Source organism: Cavia porcellus, unplaced genomic scaffold, assembly GCF_034190915.1.
Source record: "Cavia porcellus strain 051 isolate PalLab524CR breed Dunkin Hartley unplaced genomic scaffold, mCavPor4.1 scaffold_7, whole genome shotgun sequence".
NCBI classification, from domain to species: domain Eukaryota; kingdom Metazoa; phylum Chordata; class Mammalia; order Rodentia; family Caviidae; genus Cavia; species Cavia porcellus.
The window spans coordinates 50,509,891-50,524,684 of NW_026947490.1; the positions used below are offsets into that span (position 1 = coordinate 50,509,891).

Here is a 14,794-nt window from a genome sequence, read left to right on the forward strand (position 1 = left end):
AAACCTGAAATTCTCCAAAACCTGAAACTTTTTGAGTTATAACATGATGCCATAAATGTAGGATTCCACACCTGATCTCATGCAAAGACTACAGTTACACTATAAATAATATGTAAAATTATTTTTAGGATATGTTATAAGATATACATATATAAAATATGTATAAGATTTATGTTAAGACTTGCTTCTCATTTCCAAGATGTATCAATTCATACGTGAAAATAATTTAAAAGTTGAAAAAATTTTAAATATAAAACACTTGGGTTCCTAAACATTTCAGATAAAAGATATTATATGTGTATTAACAAAAATTCCTGTATATCAAAAAATGGCATATGACTTTAATAAGGAAATAAAAAGATCAGAATCTTGTTCCTTTACAAAATGCAGTATTCTTAAGTAGAGTTTCTCAAGCGGCTTAGGGGAAAAAAGGGGCCAATTTGGATCAGATCTAGTTTGCCTGGCAATTGGTCAAATGCTATCTGCATACAGATATTATATATATATTGTGTCAAAATGTTTGAAATGCTATATATATGTCTATCAGAATTTTATACTGCTGTTTATTTATGCTTAATTTTTAATATGCTAGGAGCCTCAAAGACCGAAAGTGGCTTAGTGAACTCCTCACAATCTTTGAGAGACCCTGTTCTTTTTATCCTCAGAGATGAAATGTTTATCTCTGACCTAAGCAACTGTCCTCTGTTTGAAATACTCCTTTCGTTTAAAAGAAACGTCTTTTAAGATACAGATATTTTAATCTATACAAGAATTTTCTCCACGTTTCTGCATCTTTTTTAGTTATAGAAGATCTGTTCTCTTTCATGGTTGATATTGATATTAATATTTCACATGTTGATGACACTAAATCAAATGACTGGAACTGCTGGGTACTTGATTGTTCCTGTAGGAAAATTAAGGCAGAATAAAATGGGATTATGTATTTTGGATCAAGAAAATTTGCATCTTAACAGGAACATAAAATTTCCCCACTTTGCGTGATTACTCAGCGAATTAAAGGAAAGTGTTTCACAAATAAATATCACATCTGTGTTTTTCTAACTCAGGCATTTTAAAGTTAAGTAAGACATCTTGGATCTTGTGGTTCTTCTAAGGTTCTGTATTCTTTGGGATTTGAAATGAGTCCAAATGCCTGGGCAATCATAGACTTGCCAGGGCATCGCTGGCCTAGAGTATCAAGTCCTTGGATTCTGGTGAGTAACTAGACTCAGGGAGGGAGGCTGCACAACCCTGTCATCTCTTCTCAAGTTGATAAAAGGAATGCCAACTGAAATGCTATCTTGCAGGGATACGTGCAAGGCTAGCTGTTCTACATCAGGGATTCTGCGGATCAGTTGTTTCTAGTAGTTCAGTATTAAACCATTTAAACACCCCAGGCAGATTAAGGATGTATGTAGAATTTGCTCATTAAAGACTTGCTGTATATTTAAATCACTATTTTTTAAAAGCTCATAGACTAGTGAGGGAAAAAAGATAAAAATGAATAATATAGGTCTTTGAATTAAGTGCTACAATAGAAATGTCTCAGTGGATAAGTATCTTAGTGAACCGTAGGGAAAGCCACAGTGGCAAAAGAGATGAAACGAATAGAAATGAGTCAGACTTAAGTGACTGGGTAGTTCGTATTGCTGAAAATGCAAGAAAAATAAGCAGAAGAGTGGAATTTATTCAGCACGGCAGCAGTGTATTAAGTCCAGGATATAAGGACATAGGTACCCTTAAGCCACCAGGACTTATCAATAGGAATGTTTAGGAGGCACTTAGATGGTTCTGAGGCTCTGGAGTGGATCTGGACTACAATTATAGATCTGTGAGCCATCAGAGTATAGGTGGCAGTTGAAACTACAGATAATGATGAGAATAAAAACAGTCATGTTTAAGTGAGGTTAGTAAGTAGCTGAGAATGAGTGCCAGGGTGTAACAGGGGAGCAATGATCTCTCTATTCAGGAAAGAGGGGGCGATCTCTTTCAGATTCCCAGGAGACACCTACTCAACCTTACACTGACTTCTCCATGCCAATTCCCTTCAGCCTTACACCTTCAGCTCCCTGGTTCCAGTCTCTCACTCCCATGCTCCACCTGCCATTCAACTCAAGTCCTATGTGCCTCTTGCTGACTGCCTCATGTACCTACCTTATGAACCCCGAATACCCCCGTGACCGAGCTACTTGCCACACCCACGATGGAGGCTCTGCCTGCCTTGCTCTCTGGGATTACCTAATAGCTAAACCTACTTCCTCCATAGCTGGTCCATGCTGCTGTAAGACTTAGGGCTACCTAATTGAGAAGTCTACTGATAGTTTTTCTTTTTTTGGTCTGGGATACACAGTTTACATGTACACACTGGGATGCACAGTTTACATGTATGAATAAGTTTTATTTAAAGTAGCAAAGAAGATACTAAATATGATCACAGTGGATTTTGGAAATGATAATCACTCTATTAATGTTTTTCATTGTGGGACTGTATTTTCTGTGTCTTCTCTCCCTCTTTGTGGAGATTTATCACAGAACATACTGCTTTTATAAAAAGATGTGGTTAAAGGTATATTTTTCTTCCCAACATCTTATTTTCAACAGTGTGGTTTCTGTTTCTCCCTTTGTGATGTGCATGATTTGGTCATGAAAGGAACTTGATCAGAGTGAATGCCTTGCTTTGTGTGATGATTGATAAATCATTTTACTTTATGGGAATCTTTCCCTATAAACAGTCATTCATATAACATACTTCATGACTATTACTGTTTTTACATGTGTGTGTGTTTGTAGCATATTCTTACACACTTACATTATTGTGAGCCTTACAATTGTGAAAAAGATGGGGCCAGTAGTTACCCCATTGAGGAACTGAGGCAATTTAAATATTTGTCCAAAATTCATATAAATATTTATCTGGGGCAATATCATAATTCCCATCCCAAGTCTTCTTTCTTAGCAACTTTTCCTATAGATTTGAGAGTCAGACTAAAATATCAGTCACAGACAGTAAAAATAGTGAACAAATAGTAAACATTTATTCAATATGCATTATGTTCCAGACACTGTTCATGTACTTTACATATATTATTTGACTTATATTACATTTGAATATAAAGTAATAAATAATAAGCAAGAACAAAGATTTGTGCAATGTTTATTAAATCAGGGTAGATTGAAACCAGTCGGGGTTCTACCTGGGAAGTGGAACTAGTAGGATGCCCATCTATATCTACATCTATGTCTCTGTCTACATCTATCACTATTTCTATCTCATCTATCTCTATATTTCTATGTTACATTTATCTATATCTGAAGAGTTTTATTTCAAGAATCCAGCTTACATAACTGTGGATCAGATAAGTCTTGAATCTGTATACTCAAAGGCAGGAGCCAATGTTTTATTTGACAGACAGAATTTCTTCTACTTCTGAGAAACTTCTGCATGTCTCTTAAGGGCTTTCAACTGATTTGATGAGGCTCACACAGGTTATTAAGAATAATCTTTACTTAAAATAAATGGATTGAAGACATAAACTACTTCTACAGAATAGCTTCACAAAATAGCTGTGCCCAGGTTAGTGTCTAGTTACACTGATGGATATAGCTCAGTCACACTGATACACAGAGCTTGCCATCTTAGAAAATTTATAGTTCATAAAGTGCTCTCATGTGTCTTATCACTTAAAATTTTTTTATTTTAAAGAGGGTAAAATTAACAACAAAACAACATAAGAAAGCAATGTAAGAGGCATAAATTTCAAAGCAGGACAACCAGAGATCTTTACTATCAATCATATTGCCTCTTGTTTTCTTCCAAACAGTTGTCCATATCTTCATATACAGAGAAACAACATAATATAAAACTGATCCAAACAGGATGAGGAAGGTGTTTTAGGTCTTCAAGACTAGACAATAGGGAAGTCGACAATGGCTGTCATAGTGTCTCTCATTCTCTTCAAAATAGCTGTCCATACCTTCATGTATGTTGAAATTAAACAAAACAAAACAGGCTAAAATTACTCTGAATAAAGAATAATAGTATTGCTGGATTTCACGTCATGATGCTGGCATAATATATGCCAGAATCAGCACTGGGTATTATAGTGTCTCTTCTTCAAAGTAGTTGTTCATCATGCATTATATAATCAGTTCTCATAAACTGTTTTTAGGTTCTACGCATGCATGAATCTCTACATGTATTTCTATCCTTTCTGCATTTGAGGGAAAAACAAAACAAATTCCTATTAAAAGCATGAAACCAAAAGTCATATAAAATCACAGTACAAGGTGATCAACAGTGGTTACTGTGTTGTCTCTTGTTATCTTCAATAGAATTGTCTATATCATCAGGCATAGTATAATTGAACATAGCAGCATATAACAATATTAATAAAAACAAAACTTTGTAGACAGTGTAAAACTTCAAAAGCAGGTAATAATCAAACCAGAGTGGGTATCCTGGCGAATCGTGTCATCTTCAGTGTAGCTGCCTAGACTCTTAGAATTGATACTATCAATCATAACAGATTCAAATAAAATCCGTCTATACAAAACAGCAATCTAACAAACCAGATTCAAATAAGATCAGTTATGATAAAACAGTGTAAGTTATACAGGGCTTCAGATTAAGTTAATAGGAAATTAAGAATGATTATCATACTACATCCTGCTATTTTCAGGATAGCTGTCTGTGCTCTCAAATCTAGTACACGTACACAAGCTGAAACAAAATATAACCCATCTAAACAGAATGGTGTGAGTAATGTGGATTTTAAATCCTGTTGCACTATTAACAATATCTTCTGCCTTCTTTTTTTTTTTTTTTTTTTTTTTAGACTATTCTTCCCCTTTCACTCTCACAGGGTGCACTGCGCATTTTGGGTCTTACCAACTCCCAAAGTTTTTAGATTGGGCCGGGGGGGGGGGGCGCAACCTGCTAGTTACCTAAGTGGTTCCAAACCTCCTCACTCTTGGACTTGATCTCAAGTTGTATTCCTTTACCTACAAAAGCCTCAAGGTTTTCCTTCATTATAGCTGAGTAGTTCTCTACTGCACATAAGTATCCTGTCTTTCCAACCTATCTGCAGGTGCTGGTTGAGTTGCTCCTATTTCTGTCTCATTCTCTGTCACATAGAGCATTGTTTTCTCATATTTGACTTTTGATCCATAAATCTTTTTTCAGGTTAATTATATTTCCTATATAGAGCATCTCAGTGGACCCTACCTCCTGATCTACTCTGCCTGTGTTTCTTTTTTCTTTTCTTTTCTTTTTTTTTTTTTTTTTTTAGTGTATCAAGGCCGTCTATGTTAGAGATTATAGCAAACCTTCTGTGTCTCATTTCTGCTATGCTATTTTTCTGCTGTTAATTGTCTACTTTCCTCCTTCATTCCACTGTCTGCCCCATTCATTGAGGCCTCTATGCCACTGTTCCTGGCATCCCATTACTTTCTCTCTCTCTATAATGTCCTGGAGAAATCTCTGTAGAGTTGGATTGGTGATCGCAAATTCCTTCAGTTCCTCTTTGTCTTGGAAGCATCTTGTTTCTCCATTAATTTCTAGAGACAGTTTTTCAGGGTGCATCAATCTGGGCAGGAGGTTATTTTCTTTCAGTGCTTGGAATACTTCCCTCCAAGCTCTTCTTGATTTGATGGTCTGTGTTGAGAAGTCTGCTATGATTTTGATGGGTTTTCCTTTACAGGTGATCTGTTTCTTTTCTTTGATGGCTTTTAATATTCTGTTCTCATATTGAATTTCTGGGATCTTGATTATTACATGCCTGGGTGTAGCTTTGTTTTCGTTATAACTGGCTGGAGTTCTCTATGCCTCATACATCTGAATATCATTTCCGTTTCCTATGTTTGGGAAGTTTTCCTTATTTATTTCTGTGAATAGCCTTTGTCATTCCTTTATTTTTATCCCTGCTTCTTCACTTACATATTTTATCCTTAAGTTATAGATCCTCTTGTCATCTTCTAGCCTTTGTATTGTTATTTCCTGTTTTCCTTGTTATTTTTAAGAGATCTTCCTTTCATGATCATACATTGCAAACCTACCTTCAAGTTTTGATAGTCTTTCCTTAGTTTCTTTCAAGCAGTTTTGCCAGCTTTCAATGGAGTTTTTAATTTCCTGGTAATCTCATTGAATCTGCTTCATGTGTTCTAGATTTTCTTTATATTCTTCATTGAATGTTTCTCTCCTTTTTTGTGTCCCTCTATTCTTCTGTCTGTGTCTTCTTGAGAGGTGTTTAGCATTTCTTTTATTAATCTTCTTATATCTTGCTTTACTTGAATTAACATTTCAGTTTTAAACTCCTTTATGAAGTTGTGAAGATATCTCTTTATGTCCAGTGATGCCATGTCTGATATTGCATGTTTGCTTCCCTCAGTATCCTCTGTATTTACCTCTCCTGGATCAATACTCACTGGGGGCTTGGGGTGTTTTCTTATTTCTTTCTCTTGTTATGTTTTTGGTTTTTTTCCTTACAGATGTACAGTGGAGGTCCCAGCCACTTTGCTGTTGGTATGGTTCTTCTGAAATGCACTGGCCAGGGATTTCTGCCCTCTCCAGTTTGCTGTTGGTCATTGAGGTGCAAGAGCCTCAGAGCTCAGGGAGGCTCTGTATGCTGCTGCTTAACTATCTGCCATATTTAGCTCTTCTCTCTTATCACTTTTGATGGCCAGTAATAAATAACACAAGATCTTCCTGTCAAAGTACTACAGACTTATTCACAGACAGAAGTAGATAATTATAGGACAGTTTCATAAGTGGTATAATTGATTGCATTACAAAGAGCCATGGGGATATACAAGAGGACTAAACAGTAGGTCCTAAAGGAGGGAAATGGGGATTAGATAAAACAATCATGTTAAGACTGACCTGGGATTTTTTCACCCATAATTTCATTAAGTTTTATAATTCTGAGAGGTAGGTGGTCAGAATCTACTTTTATAATTATGGACATGGATGTTCTGGTAACTTTGTAAAAAAAATGACAGCTCGGGCTGGGGATTTAGCTCAGTGGCATAAGCGTCTGCCTTGCAAGCAGGCAGTCGTGAGTTCGATCCCTGGTACCGATAAAAAAAAGAAAAAGACAAAAAAAAAAAAAAATGACAGCTCATACATAAGAGGTTGAGGTAAGATTTGAAATGGTTCTGATCTCAAAATTCATACTTTTTCTATTATTACTCTCAGTATTAAATTTCTGATGTTAAATAAATAAGTGTCCTTGCATACATGGCACTCCTTAGATGTTAACTGAGCAGAAAGAAATTGAGTCAAATTGAACTAAAATTAACAACTAAAAAGTCACTAACAGGGAATGAATAGGTCTCTAGAACTAAATCCTACCTTCACTTCACTGCAGACATTGGTATTTCTCTTCTTCATTTGGAAAGTGAGAGTTTGAAGATGATACTGAAATTCATTTCATCTTTTAAAGCCTGCTTTTTGTGAATTGGTTTCCTCAAGGTCATACAACTAGAGGATGAACATTATAGTGGAATGTTTCCCCTGGACTTGTATTATAAAAATATATTACACATGGTCTTAGATGAAAAGGCAGTAAAGTAAATGCAACAAAACAAAATGCCAGGAGGTAAAGAATCAGTAAACACATGCTTTTCAACTGCCATTACTATTTTCTGGCTAACGCAAGAGCAAAATAAAATTATAATAGGAATGTAATGAACTGCACTTTCGTTTTTCAAGGTATATTGATTTCAAATGTTCCTGTCCTCAGTTCTTTGGACAATTGCTGTTTTTGAGTGTTCCAATTGACCACCTTTGTCACTTGGCTCCCAAAAGCTTAAATGAACCAGCCTCTGCACACGTGCATGCTGCCATCAAGCACAATGACATGGTGACAAAGGAGCACATTTAGCTCTTGTTTTAACCTTTTTATTTGATTGAAGTGGGTGCTCAAAAACCCAAGAGGACAAAAGTAATTACTTTAGTTTGTCAGCACAGACTGTCACCAACATAGAGAGACACTGATGGTGTTTCTGGGATGCATTGTGATCTCAACCCCCTGGAACCACTTAATTGACCACTGTTCTCTGAAATCCCCAGTACTGGTAATCTCTGTTGTTCTTGCATCTTAAATACTCCTTAAAGTGTTCATGCTCTGAAGCTTTTGTTCTTCTGTCTCCATCAGTTTATCATGTTGTATCTAATTGGATTTTATTATATGTGATAGTATAAACAAAATTTTTATAGACAAGGAGATAATATAGAAGCCATTGTTCATTTTCTGTTGGTTCTAAATACCCTGTAATACTTTCATTCTCTTGAATGATTTTACACTGTCATGCTGTGTTTGATGCTATAATATATGAAGTTATACTTAAATATTTCAAGGAAAGAGACACTACGGTAGCTACTGTTATGTTGGGTTATTTTGTGGTGAAACACTATGTTCCTTAAATTGTTCTGTTCTGACCTGTGTTTTTATGTTGTTATGTCCTCTTTTATCTTAATCTCCTTCTTTCTTTTAATTTTTTAATAAAAAAAGAGTTCATGCTCACCAAAGTAGCTCCCAGATTCACCTTTTCTCCAGCAGATGTTCTGCTGGCCTTCTCATTGGATTTTCTATATTCTATGTTCTTTTTTCCTAGGAAAGAAATTATGAGCTCTAATTTGGAAGCATTATTGGCATATAGTATTTGGTGTCTGGTGCCACTTGGTGCTTGTTGTACAATCTACCTCAGAGTCATTTGCGCTAGCAAAAGGGATGGCTAGGTATTCATGCTGGTGTGGCCAGTATGTTTCTTTGACACTCTGTTCCAGTTCTTTTCAGAAGCCCTGTCCAAGTCACAGCTCCCAGGTCCACACTATGTAGGGCATTTCCTGTTTCTCCCTCCAGGTCTCCTTTTCATCCTGTTGTTTTACTCTCTAATGGAACAACTTTATGTTTTCTATCTTGCTCTCTGGCTTTTTTTGTTTTGTTTTGGTGTCAGGGATCCCTTATCATCTTGGCTTGCCAGGCAGGTGCTTATGCCACTGAGTTAAATCCCTGGCCCCAAATCTGGTATCTAATTCTACAAATGGGCAGCTGAGGCTAAGAGGGCAGGAGTGTACTTTGTCCTGGCAGTCCTCCCAGGAGCTTCTGGTTGGCATGGGCTTACTGCTGTTAAGATCATCACACGCAGTTACCTGTGTCTCTGAGTTCTAGTAACTGGGCTTCTTTTTTGCCTGCAGTCCTGGGCATGACAGTGGTTTCTTACTTTCTCTTAACTCTAAACCTCTTCCTATATTAAAATTTCTTAATTTCTTGTTTGTTTTAAGGATGTTGCTCCCTGCCAAGATCATGAGTGACACAGCCACATAGAAGCAGAAGTATGTGTTGGATTCAGAGTGTTAGGTCGGTGACATGATCTTGATATTTTTGTCCACCATTCACCTCCCTGTTGTTTAAAGTCTTGCTCATAAAGCTCAGTGGTTTAAAAGAAAAACAAGGCCGACTTCATGATGTGCAGTCTCATAGGCCTTGGGTGAATGATTTGCTATTGCAATCTTGAAATTCTTAACAAATTTTGATCAAGAAGAATTGTCTTTTCATTTGCACAAGGCCCTGCAAGTTATATAGCCAGCCCTGTGTAGAAATGTGGAATTGAGGGAAAGAGCAAACTCTTATGTAGTCTTCTCCAAGAGGAGTTCTTCACATTTCCCATCTTATTCTTCATCCAAATAGAGGGAACAGTAATCTGATTCTAAGATTGTGGTGAGACTGCTTTACTCCAAAGAAAGCCGGAGAAGTCAGGCTTTCTCCTGTGGTGTTTTCGTTTCTTTGTTATTTACCTCTAGAGCTCTTCATTAAGTTTCTCCTTGTTTTTCCTCCCTTCTTCTAGTTTCAGCTACCTGATACCGAAAGCTGTGCTAAGGAAGAAAAAAATCCCTAGAATCTGAAATAATTAGACCAGCATCATTTTTCAGAATTATGAGTTGGAGTTTCCAGTTCAGAGGCACTGCTGATGAATTGACACTCTGCATTTCCTTTGCTATTATTTCCTGACAGTTTATAGTCATTTAAAACCTTATGAGAAAAGAATTACTAATCAGCAAATGGAACAAAATGTGAGTCTCCTTCATCTCTCCTTTAGTCATTATTACTAGTGGAATGTTTTGGCATACATCTTGCCGGATTGCACTAACATATTATCGCATCAATACTTAAATACATACATTTAGAAACACATTTAAAAATATAACAGATATAATTATGTGTATGCTTGAGTAATTTTTGTGAAGTGTAATTTTTACATTTGGCAAAATATCTTGAAAGTCTTTCTATGTTGCTCCATGATGATCTGTCCATGCTATTTTTTTCTATCTGAAAAATACTCCATCATTGGGAGTTGAAAGATTCTTTACAAGACATTTATGTTTTTGCAACTTTTTTCTATTACATGCAATAATCATTGTAACTGAATCAAAGTGTCAGCAAATTTTTCTATAGATCTGAAAAGGTTTAGTTCTGCACATTTCCCTAATTTATGACTTCCTGTTCTATTATGTCCCGCTAAATTGCCAGCTTTGACCTTTCATCTCTGCCCCCCTGAAACCCAGCAGGGATTCTTAAACCCCAGCTTTCTCTGTGGCAACCTGGAAAATGCTTCCAGTTGCTTCCTCTTTTCTTAAAAATTTGAGATCAGTTCTTCCTGTTTTCTGGTGCTCTAAAAGTATTTTTTTAAATGTTTTGTCTCATTTTCTACTGGATTTTGTGAAAGACAAATTCAAAATCTGTTACTCTCATATGGGATCTTTCTTTATTGCTCAGTTCTCCTTTGGCTTGTGGGACTTTGTATCTACTTGGTGGGTCTCACAATAGTGGTCAGCTATCAATTTCACCCTCCTGTCTGTTCAAACCCAGAAAAGCACTCCTCTTTCTTAAAATCTCAATTAGAAAAGTTCTAGCGAGGATTCTAATTTGCCTGGTATGGCTCCTATGTCCACTTTGATGTCATTCTTTCCATTTCTTTGTTTTGTTGTATATTACGAGATTTTTCTCACTTAATGTCTATGTCTTAATTCACTCTTTAAGTGTCTATTGAGATTTTTCTTTTACTTTTAACTATTAATCTCTAACTTCTCTAAAGCTGACTTGTTATAACTATAAAGACTCCTTTGCTTTTATTTATTTAGTGTTTTGAAGGATTCAGGTGCTCAGTGGGATGAAATTTTGTATCTTTTGAAATTGGTTTAGTTTCCTCAAGAGTTTTATGATAATTGGTTGCCTATCTTTTGTGCTGGATAATTCATGTTTGATTTGAGGGAATCACCATTTTCTGTGAATAGCAAGGAGTAGATGTTTTTAAACACAAGAAGAGTTCTTTTACGTGTGAGGGGTGTAGGAGGAGAGCTGGAAAGACAATTACAATAAAGATGCAATGTGTTATCTGCAATTATCTTTTAACAATTTACTTCCACCCAAACTAATTTGATATTTTTTTCAGTGTACCTTATTTTCCTCTCTACTTCCACAACACTGTTCATGATGACTCACTTACCTAACGAGAACATTTTTTTTCTTCCATCTATTTGTCAAACTTTTATGTAGCCTTTGCATACAAGATTCACCCATTTCAAAAAGTATTCTGATCAACTTTAGCTTCATTAAATAATGTGACTCATTTGATGGTGATTACAAATGGATTTCAAGGTCATTTCAATTATAATAATTGTTACCATTCTGAGGACTCATGATACATGTTAAGTCTTACGGTGGCTATGCCACATAAGCTTCATTGTTTGTCCTTATGTGGTGGTGTAGGTGTGATTTCTCTCTTTTAAAGAAGAAACTAAATGTTAAAGCAATGGGTTCTCTAACTCAGAGATCCCTGTACCCAATTCAGATGACTTCTCAAAGCTGGTTGCTTTGTTACACTCCTGCATCTCCTTCATCTGATTCCCATCCATAAGCCACACACATTCAGGATCTGTGAGGAATCCAAACCCAAAGAGGGACTTTACTGTTAACAGTGACCTCGAGATTCAAAGAAAGTAAAAGTTTTTTTTTTTTCTTTGCTTTTCACAAGTAAGATGAAAGGAATCTAATTCCAAAGTTATTTTATGGTTTCCTGATTTGTTGGAAAGAGAGCTAATAGCAGGATCTTTGACACTGCTCTTCCTCCCTAACAGGATAATTCTCTGCCTTCCCTGGCAAAGTGCATAGTTGAGCAGGAATCTGTTGGCAACACTGGATTTTAAATGCATTTTTTCATTTGATGCAGATTCTCTTAGGCTGAAGCTCTGAATTTTAGTAAAAAACAAAATTGGAAACAGTTTGTTCAGATTTATCCATAGTAAGCAAAGAGTAATATAGAAACTAGAAGGGTAAAGATAATTTTCTGTAAAGTTCAGAGATGAAGTAGGAGAAAGAAAAAAATATCTTACACTGTTGTGAGCCTTGCTGTACAGGCACCCCATTGCCCTCCTTTGTGGGGGATGTTTCAATGCTGTGCTCACAGCTTCAGGTCTGTAAATCAAAACACAGGTATAGTGTCAAGTCAGGCATCCTGATTGCCTAAATTTCCTGATTAACCTAAATTGTTGACAACAACCAGCATTATAAAGACGAAACATCTCAAAATGAACATAATGTTACAAATTTCCTGCTCTCCAATGCACTTTCATCTGTATTATCTAATTTCCTTTTCACAAATGTGTGATGTAGGAATTGTTGTATTTATTTAACCAGTATGGAACTGAGCTACTTTGTGTAACTCACATTAAATTATTCTGGTAAAAAATTGACAGGATTGAGAGTTTAACCTAATTCCAAAATGCATCCCTTTTTCAGTGCATACACACACTTGTATGAATGTTCATGTGTGGATACCCACATACATCACGGATTCTGCCAATTTTAATGTAGGATTATCTAGGCAGAACAATATGGGCAGCAATTCATTTAACATCGCAGTCAATATTTATTAGTATCCAATTATGTGCTGTGTACTAGACTAAGTGCTTAGGACAAAGCAGTGTATGAAGGAAACAAAAAATTTTGGTCATGAGAAATGTATGTCTTATTGACTGAATAGAGATAGACAATAAAAGTCAATGTAAAAGATAAGAAAATTGTAAAGTATCATAGGGGATCTATAAGAACTACTATGGAATAAATGAAGAGGATATAAGTTTTTGGGGGATTAGTATTTTGGGAGCAGAACAAGTTTGCTTACTAAGTATAATGGCCAGGCTAAGGTGATTCAGAGAGGAGACACTTAAGCACAGGATACAAAAATGTGAGTATCTGGAAAAAATAATTTTCAAGCAGAGAAAATGCTAATGTATGACAATCCCTGATATGTTTGCAAAACATCAAGATGGTTAAATCAGAATATATAAGGAGCCAAACAGGAAAAGATGGGCAGAAGTAGTAGTAAAGGAAACACACAGAACCATATAGACAAGTATATTGTGAATACGCTATGTCCTGAGTGAGATACAAAGCATTTGCTAAAATGATACAGGGTGAAATTTACATTCAGAAAATTATTTGAGCTGCTCTGTTGGGCATAAATTAAGGAAAGGAAAGATAGATGTGGGAATACCAGTTAGGAGACTATTATAGTCTATTAGTTCTCCAGAGCTGCTGTATCACCAACTTGGTGACTTAAAGCAATGCATTTATTTTCTTACGGTTTTGGAGGTGCTGAGTTTGAAATCACGGTGTGGGTCAGGGCACACTTCCTTTGTAGCCTTTGGATGAGAATTTTCCTTTTATCTTTCAGGTCTCATAACTCCAAGTGCTTTTTGCCTTGTGGCAACAGGACTCCAATCTCTGGCTTTGTCCTTACATGACTGTCCTCTTCCTGTGCATTTTGATGTCATCTTTCCTTGCTGGGTGGCTGTCTCTGAATCTAAATTTAAATTTCTTAGGAGGTATCAATTATATACATTAAAGTTTCAGCCAAATGATCTCACCTTACCTTGTTTGTATCTGCAGTGACCCTTTCTCCAAAAAAAAAAGCTCTAATCTGAGGTTCTGGGGGTTAAGGTTTTAATGTAATTTTTAAGGGAAAGTTGGAGGAGGTGGTGGGTGACATGGGGTTCAAGAGTAGAGTGGTACAGGAACAGGGAGCTATCACTTTTCTGATTTTAGGTTATGATTGTATTTTGAAGCTAGAACCAGGAGGAACTGTTTCTAGGTTAGATGAAAGCAATGAGACAAAAATATTTATGGAAAAACTGGAAGAGTAGAGATATCACAGTTTTGGAAAAAGACAAAGATTAAGAAATTGGTTGTTAATGTGTTGAGTTTGAGATGGTTGAGTGTGTATATAAGTCTAGAATGTAAGACAGAGATCTAGGTGAAACGTATAAAAACTTACATTTAAAACTCTTTATCATGTAGAGAAAAGTTAAAGACAAGTAACTGTTTGAGATCACCAAGGAAGTGAATATAATTTAAAAAGATGGCTTAGGTCTGAGCTCTGGTCTTCTCAGTGTGAAGAAGTTGGGAGAAAAAGGAGGAATCATCAAAGGAGACTGAAAAGGAGACCAGGAGGGTAAAATAAAAACTAAGAGTGAGAGAGCTTAGAAGCCAAGGGAAGACCGTGCAGCAAAGAAGGGGAAATAGTCAACTGGGTAAAAAATTGCATATACTTCGGTGAAATAAAGTCTGTGAGAACCAATCATTAAGTTTAGAAATAGAGATGTGTATGTGATTGTTATGATTTAGCTCTACAATGTCCCTCAAAAGTGTCATATATTTAGAAGTTAGAATATGACTGAATCATGAGAACACTGCATTCATCAGTGACCCAATGATGGGTTCTTTGCTGAATGTGC

At 36.1% G+C, this 14,794-nt stretch overlaps 1 long non-coding RNA gene across 2 annotated transcripts in view; it reads right to left on the bottom strand.

Moving 5' to 3' along the window:
* Positions 1–3,674: 3,674 nt before the first annotated feature.
* Positions 3,675–14,794, bottom strand: part of LOC106027407 (uncharacterized) — an 85,071-nt gene continuing 73,951 nt past the window's right edge. For both annotated transcript variants that reach the window (XR_002790907.2, XR_010048831.1), the window contains exons 5-6: positions 12,392–12,473; positions 3,675–8,609 (exon numbers count right to left, since the gene is read on the bottom strand). This is a non-coding gene — a long non-coding RNA (uncharacterized LOC106027407). The remainder of the gene's footprint in view (positions 8,610–12,391; positions 12,474–14,794) is intronic.